Genomic DNA, 25275 nt, shown 5'->3' on the forward strand with positions numbered 1-25275 from the left:
CAGGAATTATATGAATGTTATATTCATAGTGTTTTGGCTATTTGTAATAGCTAAAACTATCATGTACAATAAAAGTACTACCATTCCTGATATCAAGCTGTACTACAGAGCTATAGTAATAAAAACCACATGGCATTAAAAAAATTTTAAAAAAAGTTATTTGGTTATTTTTATGGGATAATAAGGGCCATTTTATCTGAATCTCCTTTCAGCAAGAGAATGAGTTTGTGTTATGTCACATCTACTTAAAGGGCGTGGTTGCCTGTTCCAATCCATGCCACTTGGGAAAAAGAGACGGAAGACACCAGTAGCCACTTGCTTAAGAAAAGCTTTAGACTTTTAGGAATTTATAAGCTTCCTTGAGTAACAAGAAGTCAGAGAGGTTTGAGGAAGTTGTAAAGTCTAGAGTTGGCCCAAGGAGCACAGAAGTAACCTGGGAACATAGCAAAGAAATTAGATTGTTAACACTAGTAGAAAAATGATCACACAGATAACCAGTGCCAACATCCACTTTTATTGTAAGGAGAGACATAATGGCATATTTTACGGAAGTTCCAGAAACTGATTTACTTCATCCCAAGTGAAATCCATGAGATCACCCTGGAGAAAGAGATCAAGAATGAAATCTCTAAGTTGGGCGCTGGTGATCTCTTGGGTGTTAGAAGGAAAATATGAGGGGAGATTTCGAAGGATAATATCAAAAAAGTGGTGAGCATGTCGGATAGGGCTTGATGTCGCATTCATGAGTTTACGGTAAATGGTATTTGTAACACCTGGGGTCTTCTAGAGAAACAAATGTAGATCAAAAGTAGGCTTAAGACTAATGTAGGCTTGCACTGGCAGAAGAGAGGCAGATGCAGGCTGGGAAATCTCTGAATTGTTGCTCCAGGAGACAGAGATCGTGGTGGAAGTTGGTTCAGATGGTCTTCTGGAGTTGCTCACCCTGTGAAAGAACCTTGAGTCATTACTCACTCCCCAGCAGCAGGTATTAAGGAGAGTTCTTCCTTCAGTGAGGAGGGATCTGGTTTAGGATTGCCCTAGGTTTCTGCTTGGTCTTGTTCCAGCAAGTATTGTCTTATTTCTTTGCTGTCATCCTCAATTCACTGCACAATGTCCCTTCTAAAATTTGTCTTCCTCACTGGGGTAGCCCTTTGCTTTTGTCATTAATTAATGCCTTGGTGATCAGTCCCAGAGATGGCATGTAAAGGACAAGCCAATGCATTTCAGAGTTTAATGAAAGAGCTGTGTGAAGAAATGGCCTTCAGATAGGACCCTAAATGGGATGAAATATGTTTATTTGGGGAGGAATATATGTCCTGAGAAGTGCCACTGTGAGAAGTGTTGGCCAGGACTGTTGGGTGTTCTACAGTAACTGGGTAAGGGGCTCCCTAATATTTGCGATATCAGGGACAGGACATGAAACCCTGTGCATGGGGAATAGCTAAGTGCTTACATTTTACAGGGCAGATCAAGCTGTAAAGTAGTACCAGTTGAGAGTACTGCTCCAGGGCCATGGATCGTGGCCTTGGAGTTTTCACTGTGCATAAACCACATTATAGAAGCACATAAGGCATTTCACTTTCAGGGTCCAAGATAAAATTCAGTCCTGTTCTTTACAACGCATCTCAACAGTGAGTCTGTAATATTAGAAGTGGCATCCTATAGAAAAGCAAGGGACCCTAAGTCTTAACTCTGGAGTAAAAAAAAAAAAAGGGCAGAAGATATCTGCAGTGTAATGACCGCTACCTTTCTAAAAGGGGCCTCCTAGCTTATTGAAAGAACTCCTGGGGAGGTATATTATCTGAAAAGGACTTGAGACATGGGATGGGATCTCTTGTTTCTAAGACCAACAGTTAAAAGGTGAAAATATTGGATGCAGAGACTAGGTTTGCCAAGGAGAAACTCACCAATCCTGTGTTGACAGATGAACAAACTCGGTCTCAGGAGGGCTGTCTAGAAGAGAAAGGAAAGGTGAGTAGAGAATATAGAAAAAGATCCACTCTAACATGTGCACATTCACCCAAGACAACTGCCCCCATCTGCTGTGTTACATTTTGTAAACTGGGGTTGAAATGAGAAACAAAAACATTTCTGCCTCTCTTGTGTGCTAAGTAGTTAGGCCACTTTGACCCAACCATTCATATCCCAGCAAAGAGCTGTCTTATCTTGGTCAATAATTGCCACTGTCCAGGGAAGTAAAGTACTTCTACAAAAGGATCGATAATTAAAGGTCTACCTAAACCTTCTGAGTAACTCATGGGCCAGAGAAAGACATTGAAAAATGAAATGACATCGTTTGCCATATGAACCTTGTTTCCAGTTATGTAAAGTAGGTACATCCAACAGCTTAAGATATGTAATCTTTTCATGTGCTCAGAAAATATTCATCATCAGAGGATATATTATAAAATAAATTTTTCATACATTTTTGAAAGTTCAAAATTTGTACACTTCCTGGTTTTAAAAAAAAAAGCTAAACTGCAAATGATCAAAATAACATATCTGAAAAATCCCCCACATATCTAGACTTCTTATTAAATAACCCATGGACCAAGGAAGAAATCACACACAAAAGTTAGAAACCATTTGAACCAATAAAAAAAAAAAATGTAACACATCAATAGTTTAGAGTGGAATTCAAGCAAAACATAGAATTTTAGTTTTGAATGAAGTTAAAAATAGACAGTCTTATATAAACAGAATATTTTAAATTAATGGCTCAGTCTTCAGAGTGCAATACCTAGCCTTCTTGAGACCCTGGGATTCCCCAGTACTGCATGAACCAGGGGCAAAACTGCACACGTGTAAGTCTAGCAATTGGAAGGTCGATGCAGAAGATGTTCCTCAAGGCTACATAGCAAGTCAGAAACATACATGAACTTGCTCTCAAAAGACCAAAACAAGAAAGAAAGAAAGTTTCAGTGCCTATGTGTCATTTTGCATACAGATCAAACTATGCCTATACCGGATTGGTTGCTCCCACTTGGATGGGGATCGTACTTGGCTCTGACTACAAATGAACATACAATGAGCTGTGAGGATTGTGGTCAAACTTGTGGCCACCATGTCAGTTGCTGTCTTCAACTGGTCGGCCTGGTAGGTTTGGACCTTTCATCTTGCTTCCCGCAGCAAGGGCAGCAGCTTGCCATTTTCTGGTAGGTCTCTGCTTTGGGGTTTGGACTTTTGAGTTAATGAGTTTTAGATGAGCTTCTGGATTTGAGCCAGCACTATGTTGGAATCCTTGGGTGCGAGAGAGAACGAGTTGTGCTTTGGCAGGAACTTGAATCTTTAAGGGCCAGATGGCATCCTGTGGCAGGGCTGAACTACAAGCTACACTCAAGAATCTTGCCCCCTCTGGGACATGTTCTGCATGGCCTACTGCCTGGGATCTTGAATATGACAGGTTTCGCCCCAGTGCCTACAATATCGTCCAGGTAAAGCTATCTTCAAAGAAAAAGCATAGTTAGGTGAATCTGATCACATCACATGCACATGTAAAAGTATAGAGTTTCCCCTCCGGAGGAAAGAAGCAGTCAGATTTTCCAAAGCAGGCTCTGATATGGCACAGCTAGCCTGGTGACTGTGGGGACAGTGTGAAAAGGAATAAAGCTGGCCTCTAATTGCAAAGAGCAGCCCCACACTGACAGCCAGCAAGGAAATGAGGGACTCAGCAACTCCAAACACAAGAGAGCAAATTCTGCCAACAACCTGAATGAATTCTGAGACTGATTTTCTCTTGTGTCTCTAGTCAAAAATGCGCCCAGCTGAAACCTGACTTTCAGCCCTTGATATCAAGAGAACTCAGCCATGCCATAATAAATGTAGGCCCCACAAAAAACTATGAGGTAGCTACTGACCAGCTAAGTTGGTGAGACGTTGTGACTATCCCTATAGAAAACTGATATAGACCCCTAAATTCTTAACAAATCAACTTCAGAAAAAAAGTAGGCAGAATACATGGCCAATAAGTAACAGACTATTACACCGTGCTCAACGGAGGATTGGCTTGCATAGGCTTAATTTTCATTTTAAAAGGAAAAATCAATATAATTTTCATGTAAACTGACCAAAGACAATCTTAGCCCTAAGAAGGGAAAGAGAACACAAAGCCCCTGCCCTAACCAAGAAGCTATTGGCGATTGATCGCTGCTGGGAAAAAGAAATTCTATTTTCTCCAGTGGCTTGTCACTGGTTGTATCTACCACACTCAGTGGAGGCCCAGGAGGAGTTGGCCAACACAAATTGATGCCATATGTTTTATATGTGCTTTTTGCTAGTTTTCATGGGCTTTGTCTTGGTAGGTATTTCTGTTTTGTTTTGTATTTGAGAGAGAGAGAAAATCATGACGTTAGATGGGGATGGGGATGAAGAGGGTAGAGGAAGAGTTGGCAGAGGGAGATATGGGATCAAAAATATTGTCTGAAAAAATTAAGTAAAAAAGAAAATACACCAGATCATTATCAGTTAAAGTTAAAAAAAAAATAACAAAATTTAACATTCACTCATGGTTCCATTACAAATCTGTGGAAGACCAAATAGTAAAATTAGAAGGGCATTTCTTACCAATAAAGAACATGTATGCAAACTTAAAGTTGACGCCATGCTTAATAATAAGTATTGAATTCTAAAGCAGAAAGCTGGACAACTCTCAGCTCTGACAACTATAATGAGCCATTTGTGAAAGGCAAGTAAGATATATTAAAGAAATATTGATAGCAATCAGAAAATATTCCTATCTATATATGCATACATCATTATTGTTTATGTAGAAAACCTTAAAGAATCTAATCGAAAGGAAATTCGAGCTAAAAGCCGAGTTTAACACAGTCGTAGCAGTTGTAGGATACAAGTGAACATGCAGAAATTAATTGTTTTTTGATGCACAGCAATGAGCTGGGAAATGAATTTCAGTAAATAACTCCATACAGAGCAATAAAGAAGATTATAGAGAATTTTCAGAGAAATAGTTACTAAATTATTTGTATAATTGTATGGTTAAAACCTTTAGCACTTTTGAAAAAAGTAAAGGGTACCTAACTAAGTGAAGTCACTACAACTAAAGGCTGAAATAGCCAATGCTTTTAAGAAAGTAGGTCTGTCTCTTTCAAGTAGGTCTATACATTCAAATCAGCCCAGACCATAATTCCAGCAAGCTTTTCTATCAATTAACAAGCATATTCTAAGAATTTTGTTAATTTTGAAGTAAGCAAAATAGATTTGGAAGACTTGTATTACCTTTTATGTGTCTTTCAATAAAAGTTCAGATAAATAGGAACATCAGTTGGAACAAGGGTGAGCCTAGACCAAAACAGAGGAGCACAGTCGAGAAGTTGACACACATATGTGTATAGTCAATGTGTTTCTGCCATAAATGCCAAAAGAAGTTAGTGAAGAAAATATGTTCAATAAAGTACAATATATGTACAGAAAAACACTCAACTTTTAAACATTATGCTTGAAAGACTAACTCAAAATTGTTCATTGATTTGCATAAATGTAAACACTACTAGTAAAATACTTTTAGGAAGAAACATATGAAATAATTGTCATGGCCTACAAATAAAAATTTAATACAGTAAGTATGAAAAGCACGAATCATAAGAAAATATGATTAACAAGGCTTAATAAAAGTTACTAACTTCTGTTCCTAAAAGACACAACATTAAAAACAGTAACAACAACAAAAATAAGCTGCATTAGATTAGAAAAATATTCTTAGTACTTGTGTTAAGCATGAACTTGGACATAGAACAGTACTGTGGCTCAGTAATAAGAATGCAAATGGCCCTGTTTGAAATTGAGTAGAACATTCGAGTTGATTTTTCACATTAAAAATTGTCTGTCTAAGAGATTCCTGCACCATGGACAACACCACCATGCATGAAAAGAATCCATGTCCCCTGGAGGGGGAGACCTGGTGGCACTCAGAGGAAGGACAGTAGGTTACCAAGAAGAGACTTGATATCCTATGAGCATATACAGGGGGAGGAAGTCCCCCACAGGAACAGTCATAGGGGAGGGGAATAAGAGGAAAATGGGAGGGAGGGAAGAATGGGAGGATACAAGGGATGGGATAACCATTGAGATGTAACAAGAATAAATTAATAAAGGAGAAAAAGAAAAAAGAAAAAATTTCCCCACCAGAAAAAAAAAAAAAGAAACTTGTTTACTCACCAACAGAATGACCTAAAGAAGACAAAGGGGGGACAGGAAATATGCTGGTCATAGTATAAATTAAAACAAGCTACTGTATTATTTCATATTCTTAGACTGGCAAATTAAAGTCATGTACTTCCAAGTACAAAAATAATAACTCCTTTATACATATCTAGAAAAATATAAATTAAAGATCAAATTAAGATTTGTGAGGATTTTAAAAATGCATTTTCTGTAATCTGTTAGAAATATTCTTATACCATGCATGTGAATGTTTATTACAATATTGTAAGAGAATTGAATTGTCAACAAAGTGAAAAGTGGGTGAAATTAAAACCTGCTTTTCATTCTTCCACATTAGTATTGTGCCACATGTGCAAATATAACAGAATTATATTTGTGAACAAAATAAGTATCACATTTTTTCATGTATATATTTTAGAGGAATAAGTAAAGAACATATTGTAGAAAAAACATAGGTAAAGAAAATTCAAAAGCTAAGAGAAGAAGAGAGTAGTATCAAAGTATGCTGTCACACATATGGAAATGGTATAAGAAATCCTTTCCTTATATAATTCATACTGGCTAATAAAAGCATTTGGTGAACACAATAACTATGAGTAATAACTTTACAAAACAGAATAGCAGCATATGGAATAAAACATAGAAACTTGCATGGAAAGTTACGCCCTGAATTCTAGTGAATGAAGAAAAATAAATAGTGATGAGAATTCAATTAACTGTAAAGATTTCTTTTAATGACTTCTTTCTTAAACTAGAAAGAACCAAAGTAGTGTGACAAAATTATGATCTGCAATATTTAGAAAAGGGTATATGAAGGTAACAGGGAAGCAGGCACATGGGTAGGTAGGTGGATGGGCAGGTGAATAGATAGATGATTGATAGCTAGGTAGGTAGGTATAAATAGATGATGATGATGAAGAAGAAGAAGAAGAAGAAGAAGAAGAAGAAGAAGAAGAAGAAGAAGGATAGATAGATAGATAATAGAAGATAGAGTGAGCCCAAACTTCTCATAAGAAGAGCTTAAAATATAAAAATGTAGTTTCCAAACTTTGGCTAAGAATAGTTTCTTTTTAAAATAGATATCCAAAATCTCTGGTGAGTATTGAACACTGAAGTTTCCCTTTGTGTTATTTACTGAGAGAAATCTATTACTACACTGCCAAGGTTCTGTCGGGGGTAATTAGTCTGATCATAATTTTATGAAGAATAGATTTTTTTAAAAGCTGAATCCATACCTAAGAATCGATCAAACTAAGAAATAGTTGAGCCTGTCATACCTAATTTTTTCAAAATCGATACTGATCACTGCATTATTGCCAGGTATAGACTGTGAACGTGGAAGGAATTACTGGCTCAACCCAACTTCACAGCCAGCCCAGGAACAGACCATGGAGCTTCCGTGGCCTGGCAAGACGTCTGAGGAATCCAATTACTTTATTATGGAGCCGTTTCTTTCTACTTTTCTTTGGTTACCAGTTCTTCACTTTACTTCCTGCAGTCTACTTTTCCTTCTGCTCCTTTGAGGCTCATAAATTATGTTGCTATTTCTGAAGTTTTCCTGTATCTGGTTCCCAAAGTTAAATCTCTAGAGGTGATCGGGCACACCTTATGATGAGATAACAACTGTAATACAAAAAAATCTGAGGAAAGAAAACTGATGGACTAAACAGTCACAGGAGAAAAAGCCATATTGTAATAGGAAAATTCTATGAGGAAAAAGGCATATTCCTATCTATTATGCATCAACTGACATTTGAAAGCTTTTATAATGAATGAATGCCTTTAAATTCATGCACCGTGGGAAATGTTGATTTATTTCCATATGATTACAATTAATTACTATAATTTGAATGAGTCAGAAGTATAACTGTTAAATGGATGACGGAGGCACTGTACTTGTGTGGGCATTTAAATGTGTTTTGAGCTTATTATTTTTCTAAGCCAGTTCCCACACTGTCACATGGGACTCTAGAATAGGACAACTGGTCAACCACCAAGAAGAATGCAATGACGTACTCTATAAACACTCCATAGAGTTCCAAATAGCTTCTAACATTCTGCTCTTAAGTAGTACCCTTTGGACCATGCTGCTAGGAAGAGAAGCAAACGGAGTCAGAGTGGTGAAGGCAGGATGGTCTTTCAAAATAGGTTTTGCCAAATTGTGACAGAAATTGTGAAGGATCTTGCTAGAACATCTAGAAGTTTCTAAGCCAGAGAACACTAGTATGAGAGAGGTGATCCGATGATGCCCCAAAGGGAAGGGTCTCAGATCACAGTATTCATGCATACCACCTGCTGAAGAACATTTAACAGATGGGGTTGCCACTACACAGAGAAGGACACAGAGGAGAAATTGAAATGCAGAACCCACAGAAGAGACAATGATGCTATCTAGAAATGGTGGGAAGAGGTAGTAGACTTGAGAGAAAACTGGATATATTGTATACCTTCCAAAACTTTCCCAATAGAGTTCTGAGTCTCATGTGAAGCAATTGTCTTTTTATTTTTTAAACTTGGTTGTATTGATTTGTTGAGACTGGGTCTGTTTATACTGTAGTAAGGTCAAGCTTCTTCTACTTGAGCCTCCCAACTGTTGAGATTACAGTTATGTGCCAACACCACAAAACATCTAAGCTGTTCATTCTTATGTACATGGCAACGTTTCTCAGAGGACATTGTTTTATGACTCTGTCCACTCTAAGCAACTCTTAGAAACTTTTATCTCCATTAGATTTTTCCTCACACTTTCAGATTAAAAGACTATTGTCAATGTTAACCCAAGCATGGCACTCACAATGGCTGAAAAAAAAACCAAATATATAGTTTGAAGGCCAAAACTACAAAAAAAACTTCTATAATGTAGTCCTAGGTAGACTGGGATACACATTTTGACACAAAGAGACAGAAGCATAGCTCTTTATAAGGAAGTGAATTTAGGTATGTTGTAGTCGGCTCTTTTGCTAGTCAGCACAGTACGCTCCTAAGTATATGCTGAATGAGTACATGTGCAATCATGAGGGAACATAATCTTACTGATGCTCCATGGTATGAAAATGTAATCCTAGCTACTTCTGCTGCTTCCTTCTCTGCTCTTAGGATCTAAAAACCACTCTCTTATTCACCATCTAATGGTAGAATTAGACACAGCAAGGAATGACTAATAGCCTAGAAAAGAAGTTTGACTTTTCTAGATGCTGGCAGAGCCAATGGTGATATGGAAACTATGCTACTGATGATCCACGCCAGAGGATGAAATCCTAAGTGAATCCAGCTGGAGATTCATCACTCTGTAGACCCATGAAGAATACAGGCGTCAAGTAGACTTCTCAGATAGTCTGCAGAATAGTGTTCATGCACTTAACAAGGAGTATAATGCTTTCTGATATTCTGACAGATTTATCCTCATCATCATATATGATGTGGGAATATTTTTCTGAAGTAACAAATTTACTTGGAAAAAAGTTTTCCATTTAGGTACTAAGTCAGTTTTATTCAATGGAGTGGCACTTGGTGTACCAACCTCACTGCAGGGCAGTCCGATGACCAGGAGCAGTCAGACAACACAACCTGGACTCCTTGGATGATGTTGTTATTGTTTAAAGGAAAAAGATAACATTTATATAATTCCTGATTGTTTCGTGGTTCTTCTTGCTGTAGGTAGTTTATTATATTTATGTGTAGTAATATAAGTGTATATGCAAAAAAGAAACTAATTCAATTAAACAGGAAAAAGAAAAAGAAAACATGAAGTGCGTTGGATAGTGAGGTAGGGGGGATCTAGAAGGAATTGGAGAGGGGAATGAATTCATCAAAATTTATTCTCAAGGAATAAATAAAAATATTGTTTAAAGTTAAATGCTAAATGCCTGTTGAATTTTAGGATCTATATCATCACCAGCAACACAGAATAAATGCAATATATGCCCTGACAAGTGTCATGATAGGTTCCATAACAGTAGAATTATTAAATTCTGTGGTGACTGTTCTGTCAGTTTTCTGTGGCTATAGGCAAAGACTGAAATAATCAATTTAAAGGGGAAAGATTTGTATTGGATCATACATTCCAATATTTTCAACCCAGTCGCTAGCCTCATTGTTCAGGGCCTGTGATAAGAAAGAACAGGTTAGTAAATACAGAGTGAGCAACACTGCTCATTTCTTGGTGAACAGGAAGGAAAAGCGGAAGGTGGAGGTCTCAGTATGTCCTCAGGCTTCTGATGACATAATGTCCCCCTTCCTCCTTCTGAACGTCATTTCCTAATAGTTCCCCAACTTCATAGAAGACCTCCATGCGTGTGACAATGTGTTTATTATATGGGCCTTTGGGAGACACTTGCCCATGCACAAAAGCCACAAAGAAGGAAAAGACAAGGTAGGAGAAAGGTCCCAGGCATAGAGCCTGGAAAAGGGACACAGAACACCAGGATGATGAAGTTCATGGGTCCTATTATTTTAGAAAATAAGAAACCTAGAAGGCTTTAATTTAAGGATTCAAACACTATGAAATAAAATGAGAAGTTTTTGATTGGTGGGTTGGTTGGTTTGGTTTGTTTCTTTTGTTTTTCAAAACAGGGTTTCTCTGTGTAGCCTTGGCTGTCCTGGACTCACTTTGTAGACCAGGCTGGCCTAGGACTCACAACAATCCACCTGCCTCTGCCTCCCAAGTGCTGGGATTACAGGCATGCGCCACCACATCTGGTTCCAAAATAAGAAAGTTTTTTAAGAACACATGTTTAAAATCAAAGACCAAAGCAGAAGCTCGACTACTAAAGGGAAGAAAATAAAGTCACGTCAAAGAGGACAACAAAACTGACTTCTCCATCAGCGTTTTGTGTATAAATCCACAGACACAGGGTGGAGAATGAGCCCATAGGCAATGGTGTAACAAATTGCAAAAAGAGTAAAGTGATAGAGTACCCACACTAAAAGGTGACTAACTACATCTTAGGGGTATTTATCTCTAACCCTCTAACCTGCACCTAGGATATCAACAATCTTTAATTCAACCCTCATGATCACAGGGTACCACTGCTCAAATTCCCCACCAAGTTGTTCTCTCCTTAGGACAACAGCTCTAGTGTTTCAATGAATTAATACAAATGGTCAAGCAATACCTGTATGTGCCTCTGGCTGGTCCAGCAGGTCAAGTCCAGGGCATCTGCCTTTGGGCATGAGTCTTTAGTACTCAAATTCCTATCATATTCATATTTGATTTTTTTGTATTATTGGGATATTCACCTCCAAACATTTTAGTAAGAGGTATCACACTCAAGCATCTCTGGTTGCTACTGATGGCCTGTGATGTCACCAAGGAAATAGCCTCGACTTGAAAACCCAGCGTTCAAGCAGAAGAATATCATGTCTTGTTTTCCTAAATAATTGGTGCTATAAATAAATTTGGACAAAGTCAATTCCTGATGCCCTCTTCTTCACTTCTTTCAGTACACGCTATGCCTACTCCAAATATTCTCTGGGGAAACCACGCCATATGAAGTTGTGGTGAACACTGATGTCCCCTGATTTAAACAAACCCTTTCTCAGGAACCTTATGGATCTATCATGCACTAAGCAAATTATTTTCTATTAGAGACTTTTGACTGCATTTCAACATAGCTTTCTGTTATAAAAGAAAACTCCTGTCATCCTGACTGACAAATAGCCCCACTGAGATGAAAGTTTTGAGAAAAAAATATTAAATATGTGTTGACCATCTGTGAAGAGAGAGGATTGTTTGCCAGAGTGCTGAAGTAAAATAACAGGAAAACACCTTCCTTCGGCCTCTAACATGCTATACACATGGATTTTACATTATGTTTAAAGTCAAGATGCATTAAAGCCAGAAAACGAGAACTATTTTGACAAATGATAGGCTTGTTGTACTAAAAATTCAATCGAATGTTACGTCAAAGTGGTTTTAATTCCTCTAGGAGAACCTGCCTTTCATTTCATTGACTTCCTCCAGACTGGGGCCTGATAGATGACAAATCGCAAGTAATTCTCAGCAGTATCTGTTTTGAGAAATTGGGAAAATGTCGCTGTAGCTAATCAGAGCTAAAATAATGTGCGCTAGATGACAATGAAGTCACCAACGTCTTCTTCTTCCCCCACCAAGAAAACAATTGAAAGAATACTAGGGCACCGAAACATGATGCTTAGAAGGTAGAAACACTATACAGTTACCGTGGAAGGATAGGAGACTCTTTTTTTCTTTTTCTTTAAGGTTGTCCTAAAAGATTTTAGTTTGGACGCAACACATTTATCAGTGAAGTCATGTCCTACAGCAGTAATCACTCCTCTACCGGATATCAGAATGTACAGTTATGAGTTTCATGTGAAAACTGATGCTAGCTTACTGCTTAATAGATAATTTGGAGCCATCTCTAACTATGCAAAAGACGCACCCACAATGAAAGGGGCTCACCAATGGCCCCCAACACTGCATGGGGTGCTTAGTAATTCTAAGAAACAGTTCATATTTTAAAATGGAAAAGGCACAGTGACCATAGAGGAATGAGATATATTTGGAAGTTGCTCCAGAAATGAAAATGCTGTACACTTCCTTCTATGTACCCACAATAAATTTTAAAAAAAAGAGTCCCATAGAATTTTTAAGTTTTTACAATTATTATATAATAAAAGCTGATAGTCTTTACACTGCTAGCTGAACCATTCTTAAGTTGACATGGTTTTCATCTTAATTTGAATTGCTCATCTAGACTTAAGAAGTTGATATCAGAACCCACTTGGAGGTTGTGTTCTTTGATTTAGGAAACACCGTGCAATGAATTTCAAAATAGTATTTAGATGCCAGATTCAAGTAAGAGGAAAAGCCAAGAAAGAGGACTCTTCTCCATGAGACAAAGTTCTTTAGGAAAAGGAAATGTTTTCTTTCTCCTGGGAAAGCTCACTAAGCCAGGCAAGACAACAGCTTCATCTCACACAGGGACATGTGCAGCTTTAAACCATACCTAAAGGTTGATGTCAAAGACAAGCTTGTCGCAATATTGTTTGTGTCTTTATTGAGTGGCTAGATTCACCGAACAGTTCTCCTTTATGCTTCCTGAAATGTAGTCAGGAATTAAATGCAGAAAGACTGAAGGAGTAATTATCTCTTTGCCTGGAATAGGGCCTTGAGGGAGAACAGAGGGACATCGTCAAAGCGGTGAGATGACACTGTGAACCTGACATTGTGACAATATTACTCACCGAGTGATTCCAATATCAGTATCAGCTAAGATGAGTGTCAGTGTGGACAGCTGACTGGGACAAGAGGTCCCACGGTGGGTAAGCCGATCAGGACGCACTATCTATCTTTACAATAAAATTATGTCCAACGCTTTCTTACTGACTAAATTGATTAGGATTTGTTTCATTTGAATTTGCATTTTAGAGTGGTGTGTGTGTGTGTGTGTGTGTGTGTGTGTGTGTGTGTGTGTCTATAATTTGTTCTTCTATTGCTTTTTGTAATCACCAAAACATTCTTCCTTGTTTCATAATGATATACATATGTATATATTCTTTTTAATTACAGATAAGTGAATAGTTCCTGAAAGCTAACAGAATTAAAAAATGCACAGCAGACAAAAATATTCTTTTGTGATAGAGAAAATGGAACAAAAAATAATGGATTTTTCCTCACTTAAAACATTTTCCTTGGAAAAACATTATGTATAATAAGGTCAGTGCAAGGATTTATTGGCATGGTTTGTTGATGTGATCCATTACCTTGCATTACACATTACCCGTCTACAGAGTATAGTCCAGTAAACGGAGAAATAGAAGGATCACTTTTTAAGGCCACATTATCTTATTCAAGCTTTGGAAGTGTTCATGCATATTGAACAAAGAATTTCAAACCCCAAAAGTTTTAATGCGCCCATATTAAATAAAAAAGCATCCTTTTTTCCCTAGTAGGTTTAATGGAGGAAGAAGAAAGACCAAAATACAAAGAGAGAAAATCCAGTAACAGAAGCTGCACTGACCTTAAGACAGAACATGTCCAGTTATTCTTAAAAGCACATTCTGATATGCCTTGAAAATTTATATGCAACAAAAACACATGCACAAAACAGGATCATCTTACTGTAGCCTTATTTTCTTTTTGACATAAAAAGCATGTGTGTGGATGTGGGTGTGTGTGTGTGGGCATGTGTGTGTGTGTGTGTGTGTGTGTGTGTGTGTGTGTGTGTATGCCTTCGTTTCCAAAAGATAGTGACAGATTATTTGCTGGTTTTGTTTTTTTTTTACAGACTAAGATAGAAATATGCCTTATTTCTGGTGTAAAACTGTATATTTAATAAGACCAATTTGGTCAGATCTACTTACAACACACTGTATCTACTTATTGGACAATTAACATATTTATACTACTTCATGCCCCAATTTGTATCATGCATTGCAACAAAAGCTAAAGTTATCATAATACTTGGTGGGTTTTTGTGTGTCTGCAATCTGAGTAAAAAAAAATAGTTTAAGACAAACTGGGCTTTAAATTTGTATGCTATTATAATATGCCCGCATGAGATTGTAGTGGAGCTATTTTGGGGTCTTGTTTGTTTTGATTTTAGAATAAAATAAACAATTTTAGTTACAGATATCATTAGCAATTGTAATAGTGCTGAAGTTAAATATTCTCAAAAGCAAACCCGGGAGTCGGGAGAGTAAGTTGAAGACTGAAAAAGCCCTTAATTATTTTAGTCCTAAAAGGGACAGAGCATCATTTCTCACAGAGGCACTTCAAGCCATGTGCAACTTCATTCCAAACAATCTCTACTATTAACCTTGGAATGTCTGAGAATCGGTTAGGATTAGATCCCTCCCAACTGTAAACCTCTCTTTAGTCAGTATCAGATGTTTATGAGATGAACTTCATGAAAGCCTGTTTGCTTTGACTTGGTCACCATGCTATTTTGTATAAATCGAACTGTGTAGTGTCCGGAAGCCGCACACTTAGTGAACAGAAGAGCTCCCACACTGTGTCCTTTGCCTTGAAGGAGAGAAGGCTGGGGACTCTGGTTGGATACTCCCACATGGCCTCCAGTGAGGGCTGTCTGAGGTTGAGGCTGGGGAGCTGAACAGCATGGTGAGGGTTGTATTTGGACTAACACCATTATGGCATTTACTCTAAACATGCATCAAGTGTTATGTGATAAATTTAGCAAGCAGGGACACAGCTAGTAACAGACATTGAGACAAGTTACTGTATACACACAGCCTGACTAGGAAGTAGCTTTTTGTTTTAAAACTTTAAAATGAGGTGTAGCTTTTGACATTGAAAAGGTTAGGGACCCTTTTCCTCCTACTGGGTTGCCCTTAATATGAGGGGGATGTGACTAGCCTTACTGCAATTTGATATGTCATGTTTTCTTGATGTCCTTGGGAGGCCTGCTCTTTTCTGGAGGGAAATGGAGGAGTGGATCTGGAGGAATGCAGGAGGTGGGGGGACTGGGAGGGGAGGGGTAGGGGAGGCTGTGGTCAGGATATATCTCATACATACATAAGGATCTAGGCCCAAGGGTCCTGCTCAAACTATGGCACCAGCCAAGGACAACACGAGCAGTAAACTTCGAAACCCTACCCAGATCTACCCAATGGACAGGACATTCTCCACAGTTGAGTGGATAGTGCGGTCTGACTTTCACACAAACTCTGATGCGTCATATTTGACCATGTCCCCTGGATGGGGAGGCCTGGTGGCACTCAGAGGAAGGATAGCAGGCTACCAAGAAGAGACTTGATACCCTATGAGCATATACAGGGGGAGGAAGTCCCCCTCAGGCACAGTCATAGGGGAGGGAAGTAAGGGGAAAATGGGGGGAGGAGGAATGGGAGGATACAAGGGATAGGATAACAATTGAGATGTAATATGAATAAATTAATAAACTATATTTAAAAAGAAAAGGAAAAAATAAAAGCTGAAATGAAAAAAAAAAAGACAAGGATGAATTTTTAAAGAATTAAAAAGAAGAATAAGAAAGAAAAGATTGGATATCCAGGTAATTCTTGGAGCTGAAGTTTAGACCACTGAAAAGTTTTTTGAATGGGGGCTGGAGAGATGGCATGGAGGTCAGGAGCGCTTGCTCCTCCTGCACAGGATCTCAGTTCTGACTCTACCACCTGCACTGGGTGGTTCGTCACTGCCTGCAACCCCAGCGTCAGGAAAAGCCGACGCGGTCTTCTGGCCTCAGTGGCATTTGCAAGTAGTGCATGCCCAAACACAAACCCTGTGAATAAAAAATCAATGTCTTCAAAAATAATCTGTCAAATGAAGAAACCTTTCCTGTGGAAAAAGAAATCTGGCCATAAAAGACTGATGTGTTTGGAGAATTACACAGAACTTATTTTTTATCCTCTGACCAAGTGGCCTGAATCCTATGCAGAGCCAGAAGAGCTTCTGGAACTTAAATTATTAGTGGAAATCAAAGGCTACTATTTTCCAGAGTCAGCAAATCCTCAGCAAAAAGCAAAACAGAACAACAACAACAAACAAACAAACAAACAAAAAACAAAACAAAACAAAAAACAAAAAGGAGGACAAACCTGGGACATAAACATTTATTTTACTAATGTAATTTATTTCACTATTTTTATTTGCCTTTTAAAAAAAATCACTGAGAAAGTTCATGTTTATGTTAGGAAAAGTTTTAATGGGAAAACACTAACGTATCCTGTTAAATATCTCTTCATGTATTCCACAAATATTTATTCAGCACCTATTATGTTCTAAAGTTGTGATTTTCATTCAAACCTCAGGAGCAGAATTAAGAGAGGTGAAGTGCAGAGAAACAGCATGAGCCTTGGGCAGAGGACCGACTGATTTGGAGCACAGATATTGGCACCAGGAACATGACAAACTCCCTTAGGTTCCCAAAGCTTTATGAGGAAAATCATAGGCCAGCTTTTCACATTGCTGTGATTAAATACCTGGCAAGGGGCAACTGGGGGGAGCAAGGCTTCCATTCTGTTCACAAAGGTACAGCCCATAGCCACAGAAAAGGATGACAGTGGGGGCTGCAGAGCTGCTTTCAGGCATCAGGTTATTTCCTCTGAGCTCCCAGCCCATGAGATGGCTCCACCCATCTTTACAGAGGAGCCACCAAGCACATCTTCCTCACACTTTAAAATGTATTTATCTAATTAAAATTAACCACCACATCAGCACAACTAGAAGTTTTTTCTCAACTGCCTCTTAACATCAATGTGATTGACAACCTGAGAGAACTAAAACTATCCTTCCTTCCCTCCCTCCCTCCCTCCCTCCTTCCATCCCTCCCTCCCTTCCTCCCTCCCCCACTCCCTCAATTTCTCTGTTATTCCTTTCTGTATTATTTCTCCAATGTTACTATTGCTCTTTAGCTATCAATTTCAGTCTAGACCTCTGTTTTAGAATGTGCTGATTTAAAAAGCCTTCCTAGCTTGAAAAGTATTTTCACAAGACACGTAGGATTTGGGGTTTAAGTTGTTGCTCTTTGATTTGGTGATCTTGACAGATTCTAGGGATATTTAGAGACCACTTACACAGCATTCTTACACTGTTGTCTCGTGTTTATGTTAATATCAGAAACCACGAAAATTAGAATATATGCAAGGCAGCTCACAGCAGCTAAATTGTTGCTGGGACAAAGATTCTCCAAGCATGTTTTAAATGTTGTGACACTGCGATTTGGAGAGTCAGGGCTAACTGGGTGGCTATCCCATGTGGTGACTGACATCTGGTTCTCCATGTGTTTGTGGTCAGCTGGCAGGTGGGCCAGGGTCTGTCTAGTCCTAGAAGGCTTCACTCACGTGAAATAGCTGGCCGGAAATGTTAGCAGAGGCACTTCAATCCTTTACTGCATCGTCTCCTCTCCTGAAACTCTTCAGTAAGGTTTCACCCACCCTGGATCTCAGTACAGCCCAGCCATGTGCTCACTGCACACCAGCTTGAGTCACACACTCAGATGCTCAGTGAGATGAAGGAAATCATGAAAGACATGCCCAGAGTCAGTATGGAAGGAACCAAGGGAACGCAGATGATCAGGGGCATGGCTTTTTAGTGCCATTGATGTAAAAATAGCTCCAGTTGGGATGGGATAATCCTGGTTTTAGTGCCAATGAAGAATCTCCACTAGTTCAGTAAATGTTAGCAAATGGCACTTAAGCACACAGTCTGGTCACCTTGGTGAAGCTCTTGTGGATTAGAGAAGAAGAAATTCTAGAGGAAGAACATTTGGATTATAATTCTACTGTAAGGAAAGAGAGGTCCATTTCTGAGCAGATAGGCTCTACTCCTAAGAAAGTTAATTTGCCCTGTTCTGTGGGAATAGGAACTTTCTTGATAACTAAAGAGGTTAACTGCATTAAGTGGCCTGTATTTACTACCACCCATCCGGTGTATATCACTGTCAGATCATTATAGTTTGACAGGAAGAAGAATTGTCAAGGTAGAAAAAAGACAACATGGCACATTCTTGACTTGCAGAGGCCCTGGTATTAATAGATGTTTTCTTTTACCCACTTCTAGAGAGGTTATTACAATGAAGTGAATGTATGGTGATCAAAGTGTGTTCATGGAATTTTTGACAGCACTTCTTTCACGTGTTCAAGTCCTACTTCCCTATCCTGAGACTGACTGACTGACTGACTGACTAACTGACTTCAAACTACTGGTACATGGCAACAAGTGAAGGTTTGTTGGAACATATGAGGCATCTTGTCTTAAGGTTTGGCCCCTCTTCTTGGCTTGCACACTCCAGCTGATGGCATAAGGACACTCAGTTTGCTACAGAAAGTCTACTGGCCTGACTAAAGCTTCCAGCCAACAAATAGCAACCAAGCTGTCACAAAGTTCAGCCCTCCATCCCAGTCACACTGCCCAGAGACCATGGCACTGTCTTGGGAATAACCTCTGCTCAGAACCACAGCTGTCCAATCTTGTCATTCCAGCAATACTCCCTTAGAAATTCTGTGAGGAAATAAAGACTCTTGTTTCAAATGTCTGTGTTTTATGATCACTTGTAACCCAGTAACATACAACAAATATAGAGGATGACTGATGGTCCCATTAGTCCCAGGTGCACAAAACAGAACATGTCTCCTAAAAGTGCCAAAAACAAAGCACACTTGGTTGATGTACATTGCTGTGCTGCTAACATCTTCTCCTAAGGTCCAACTAGGTTGATCATGAATGTAAGCTTTCACTTCATGGAAGTAAAAGAAGAAACATAGGCCTGGGCTGTGCCTCAGTGATAGTTGGGCACTTGTGCCTGGTGTGTATGAACCTTGAGGTTTAATTCCTTATACCACATGGATAGAGAAAAGGAGCTTTCCTGTGAAGTCCGTCCTATCTACCAGAGCTTTGCATGGACCTCGAGAACAAAATCTCTGGACAAGAAAAATGTATCATTTTGCTCCTTTGCCTGTCTGTATAAATATGTGGGGGGGGGGGCGTAGGGTGGGTGTTTGTGCATGCGTGTGTGTGTGAGTATTCATTTATCCCTTGTTATGTGCAAGTTCCAGGACTCCCTGCAAATATCAGATTTTAAGGATTTCTAGTATAAGATGGCGTAGAATTTGTATATAACCTATTATCCTCCTGTACACTTTAAGTCATTTTATGTTACTTATAGTAGTTAACTAACATGAATTACATATAAATAGTTGTTATGTTGTACTATTTAGGATATAATAACAAGGAAAAATTCTGTATGTGTTCTTAATAATGTAATTTTCTTCCCAAATAGTTTTAATTCAAGTTTGGGAAAGTCACCAATAAAGAAGCCACAGCTATGGAGGGCTGGCCATGTGAACATATCATATATAGAGAGACTAACACAGACACGCAGACATACAGACACACAGACACAGACATACACAAACATGGCACCATCATCACTATAATTATCACCACCATCATCACCACCACCACCACTACCATCATCACCACCACTATCACTAGCATCACTACCATCAGGACCACCACCACCACCACCACCATCACCATGACCATCAGCATCACCACCACCTCTCCCACCAACACCAACACTAGCATCATCACTACCATCACCATCACCACCACCATCATCCTACAATCACCAGCATCACCACTACCACCAGAACCATCTTCAACACAATCACTAATAGCACCATCACCACCACTACCACCATCACCACCACCACTATCATCACTACCATTGCCAGCATCACCACCATCATAACCACTACCACCATCACCACCACCACCAGCATCACTACCATCCCCAGCATCACCACCATCAGGACCAACACCAACACCGCCACTGCCACCTCTGCCTCCGCCACCACTCACCACCACCACCATCATCACTACCATCACCAGCATCACCACCACCACCATCAGTACCATCAGCACCATCAGGGCCACCATCAACAACACCACCACCATGACCAACCCTTTTGAGCTTCCAGAAAGGCTGACATATCACTGAGATGATAGCTGTTTCTAAGTGTCTTCTCACTTTATTGCTATTAATATACAAATATTATGAAAAATGTTAGAATTATTTCTTTGAGTTAACTGGTGGATCTAGTTAAGAAATGGATACAATGCCAACACCCTCAATGACCTGAGTATCAGTTGTCAGTAAAGTTAATGACCAGAAAAGAGTGAGGAAATGCAAGATAATTCCAAGCAAAAATCAGACTATAATAGCAGAAAGAGTTCCTTGGGTTCAAAACAAGACACTTTGGAATGGCGATTTAGCACCCTTTGTTCTAGCTTTGTAGGTCTGTACCCACCTCCCTTTATTGGAGAAGGCAGTTTTGCCAGAGTATGATGAAAGGGTTGGATCACAGCTGACAAACTGTGAAATAATTTAACCACTTGGAAAATAAAGAATAAAAACAAATATAAAACAAAGCAAACAATCAAAACCATAGTTCTCATTCCAGTGACAGCTTAACATAGTTGTGTGAAAATTGCTTTAGAAAGCAAAATTGTAGCCACATTAATACAGTATTACACAGTAAAAAAAAATGCTATGATTGTCTGATCTATGCCCAATTCATTAGGTGATAATATTACTTAGTTTCCGTTTTAAACACTTGTCATGGCAGTGCTATTACTACCACCTCTGTTTTGCAGATATGAAAGCTGAGGTTTATAGAACTTGAGCATGACAGTCCTGATTACATGGAAAGGCTACCCTCAGAATGTCCACTCTTTACCTCACTTTCTCTATACCTCTCACCAGAGAGATCACTGAAAATACTGAAGTGCTATTGACAACCGCTACTAAATTCTTGTAAAAGACTGTGAAATTTCCATCATGGGAATATTCAAGATGGAATGATGTCAAAGGAGAAACACAGAAAATGTTGTTTATTTTACTTGTATTTTCTGAGTTATCTGAGGTAATATTCATCATTCATTCTTTATGTCTCGCTTCCTTGCCCCCACCCCAATTTCCAATCCTCTCTTTTGTCCCAAGTACAGAGGTGTAGAGGACATTCTTTGTGTATCCTTGAAGTGCTATAATTTGCATCTGAAGTGCTATTATTCCCATTCAAAGCACCAGGTCTCATCTCTAAACAATAGTATTCTGCATCCTGGAGACCATAAGCTGTGTCCATCACTCTTGCAAAGAGATGCCATTGTAAGGTCTTCTCTTTTACCTGCCTCCATGAACAGATGGTTTTTCCCATCCACTTCAATTGTTCTGGCACAGATCTGCAAAGACTGCAGTGCTCAGAGTCCTCAGTGGTGCGTAGGAATACCAGCGACATCTGCTGTTTGCCTCTGCATAATCTGCCCCCTTATGAAATGCTCAACAGTAGCCTGAGGGAATTCCACTAGGAATCTGAGTATCACTTCACCTCAACCAAATGAAGGTGGGCTCTGTTGTCCATACAGCCCCATAGGTCATCACAAGAGCAAGGTCACCTTGCCTACCTCTGACTTCTCTACAAGTAAATTAAGACTTGCCTTAGGTATTATCTTATTACTTTGGGATTTTTCTCACCTTGTGTGACCAACTCTCAAAACAATCAAAATAGGGGTGTTACATTCAATAATCATTAATTTAGGATATCGTTTAATACTGAATAATATTAATGTGGAGTTGAAGTGAACGGTGATGCAAATAATTCAAATAATCTAAAATTTATATATGGAGTTTATCGCTAAATTTGGTATACAAATATCAAATAGACTTATTTGGTAGCCAAGCTAGGAAGAATGGACCAGCATTAAATAACACCAGATAAAAATTACCATAAATTTCTCCCCATTTCTAGGATTTCATACTGAAAAGACAAGTGATGCTTAATTTTTAAAAGTGTTCAAGTGTAACAGAAAAATAAGAAGCCATTTTAATTTCCTATTTTCAGTGGTGTATATAATTCTCTTTTAAATTATATTGCTAAGGAAAATGTTACTTCTGAAAGTGGTAAGATTCTTGAGAATAAATCCTATTGTAATCTGCTATATGTAAAATCAATAATGAAGGGAATAAAAACTGTGAGAAGGCATATATGAATGGTAGACATCCTTTCCAAAATAATGCTAATTTGGATTCCTGTCCAGTCTGGGTGACTTTTGGCCAGTACCCATGGTATAATTCCTATATGGAACAACATGTATCTTTAAAAAATGGTCTTGTGAACTAGAAAAAACAAAAATTTAATCAGTGATAAATTCAAGGTCAGTTTCAGTTTCTGTCAGGGAGCCCCACATAGAAACTCCCTTGGCCTCCAAAAGGAACAAACCCATTTGAAGTGTCACTCTAGTCAGAAAGTGTCACTCACTCTCTTAGTCTTTCTTCATAATGTTGTCTATTTATCTAAACCTACAGTTTTAATCTTTACCTATTTAGAAATGAGGCCCTCAGGGCTGGAGAGTTTAGCACTCTCACTTCCTTTCTGGAGAAATCTGAGTTTTATTCCTAGGATCAACATGGGGCAGCTCAGAACTACCTAAAACTCAAGGGACGGGACCACCCTCTTCTGGCCTTCTTGGACACACAGAGACGCGCACATACCCTCACAAGACTTAATTACTCTTTAATCACACATAAGTAAAAACAGATGAATCATTTAAGTGAGTCACAAACGTCCATCTTCAGGACCCATTTTGGGTTAAATTTTGTACAGAAATTCATCACCTGATTGTCAAGTAAACATCAATTAAATATGAAACATGAAGCATGACAAAAATACTTTAAATATTAAGATTTTTTTTTAAAGTTCTTTCTCCACCCAGTTCCCAATTCGCAAACTGGCACGCACTCTGTCATGGAGGTGCCATGATCACCTGTCATGCTGATAACAATCATCTTCCTCTTTACTCTCTCTCCTCCTCTTCTCCTCCCTCTCTGCCATCCCCCCAATCCCCCCCTAACCTCCCTAACCCCCCACCCCCCACCCCGTATCACCAAGTGGGTTTATTTCTGCAAGGTAAGCAAAATCTTGCCTCTGCCTTTCTGTTGTCTTTGTCGATAACCTAAATTAACCGCAGGCACACACAGCTCCAGCCCGGGCACCTCTAGGCTGTGTTTCATTCTTCCTACCTCACTCCCCCTCAACTGAAGATGGCTACAACTCAGATCCGGCCAACAGCAAACCTCTTTCCCTCCCTAAAAGTCTTCACCGGGGGCTACCTTTACATTTTCCAAAGACCTTAGACTCTACTGCCATGAAGAAATGCAATTTAAAAAAAAACCAACCAACAAACAAGATTCACACATGGGGCTATTGAGTTGGTGGAGACTCTGCATGGGGAGACTTTTCTGCTCATGTAAGCTGCATTGCCCCTCGCTGGCACCTCCCGTGTCTTGCACATCTATTAGGGTACTTGTCCCTTTTGAAATACTTAACTTTTTTACTTCTCTTCCTACTCTATGAGTCTGTATTCGAGAGTCTGTGTTTTTACATATTGGCACATCTTCAGTATATAATACTTGCCTTTTACACAATAAGTGCTTGGTTTTCAGAATTTGAAAAATTATCCACTATTTTAGTTTTAGTCTCAAGGTGATGACTTGGAATATGTAACTAGTCCAACCTGGGAGCTACTGATAATAGTGTGAGATTTTTATATCACATATTAAGTACACTATGGTTCTTAATAGTCACCCTACATTCTAATTAAAATGTAACCCTTTTCCAGTTAATTAAACTTTCAATTGGCAAAGTAATCCAATTTTGGTAGATAAACAGCTTTTATGCATATATACATACATGTGTGTATATGTATGTAGTATGTGTGGTGTTAAAGGATAACAATACAACTTTTACAGCAATAGAGGTTTTGAAATTCCCTCTCTCATAAATACACAGCCACATTACTTTCCTAATATAGAAAGACTCCTCTTAAGAAACAGTGAGACTTTACTTGCTGTCATTAGAGTGGTGAATCTTAAACAGTTTAGAGTTATTTCTCCCTTTCTATACCAGTGGTTTATAGATCATAAGCATCCTTTTGACAAAGTTTAAATATTAAAAAAGTCTATCACACTGCTTTTGGTCTTCCTAAATAATTTACTTCAGTGTGAGTAAATGATCTGAAATCGATGCCAAAACAGCAGCAAACACCACAGAGCTCTTATTACTTCAGATGGCGTCCTCTCCGCTGTTGGATACAGGAGCTATTTTGGGGGTGCTCGAGCAGAGGCGGCCACATTTTCCAGATGTGCAGTCTCTGGGACCGCTGATGTGATTCTGAAGGTCTGACCACAAGAGTCTCAGACTCCAACAGGAAGGGGTCAGCCTGATTAACACACTCCTCCAAAAGGAGCTTCCTTGGGCATCTGAGTAACTAGACTTGGACAGTTTGGGGTGTTGAATTTTTTTAATATGCTTATTAACTTTGAAAAAGTCTATCTATGTATGCAATGCCATTTGATCATATTACATCCTATTTCTCCCTTTAACTCCTCCTAGGCCTAGCCCCACCTTCCCACCCCCTCAACTTCTTGTCCTTTTTTTTTTTTTTAACAGTCTTCTGAGTCTAGTTTATGCCGCCTACATACTCATAGGTGTGGGCCGATCACCAGGTGCCACACCCTTAACGAAACCCTACTTCCCCCCCCCCCCCCCCAGGGAAGCCATCAGCTGTCAAGAGCTCCACAGCAGCCAAGGAGT

At 39.0% G+C, this 25275-nt stretch overlaps 1 long non-coding RNA gene across 1 annotated transcript in view; it reads right to left on the reverse strand.

Annotated features, from left to right (window-relative positions):
• Positions 1–493: 493 nt before the first annotated feature.
• The window catches only part of LOC311599466, a 36638-nt gene continuing 11856 nt past the window's right edge, over positions 494–25275 (reverse strand). The window contains exons 2-3 of the long non-coding RNA XR_014779904.1: positions 1908–1953; positions 494–943 (exon numbers count right to left, since the gene is read on the reverse strand). This is a non-coding gene — a long non-coding RNA (uncharacterized lncRNA). The remainder of the gene's footprint in view (positions 944–1907; positions 1954–25275) is intronic.

This window comes from Acomys minous (assembly GCF_964271855.1).
Source record: "Acomys minous genome assembly, chromosome: 6".
In the NCBI taxonomy this organism is placed as follows: domain Eukaryota; kingdom Metazoa; phylum Chordata; class Mammalia; order Rodentia; family Muridae; genus Acomys; species Acomys minous.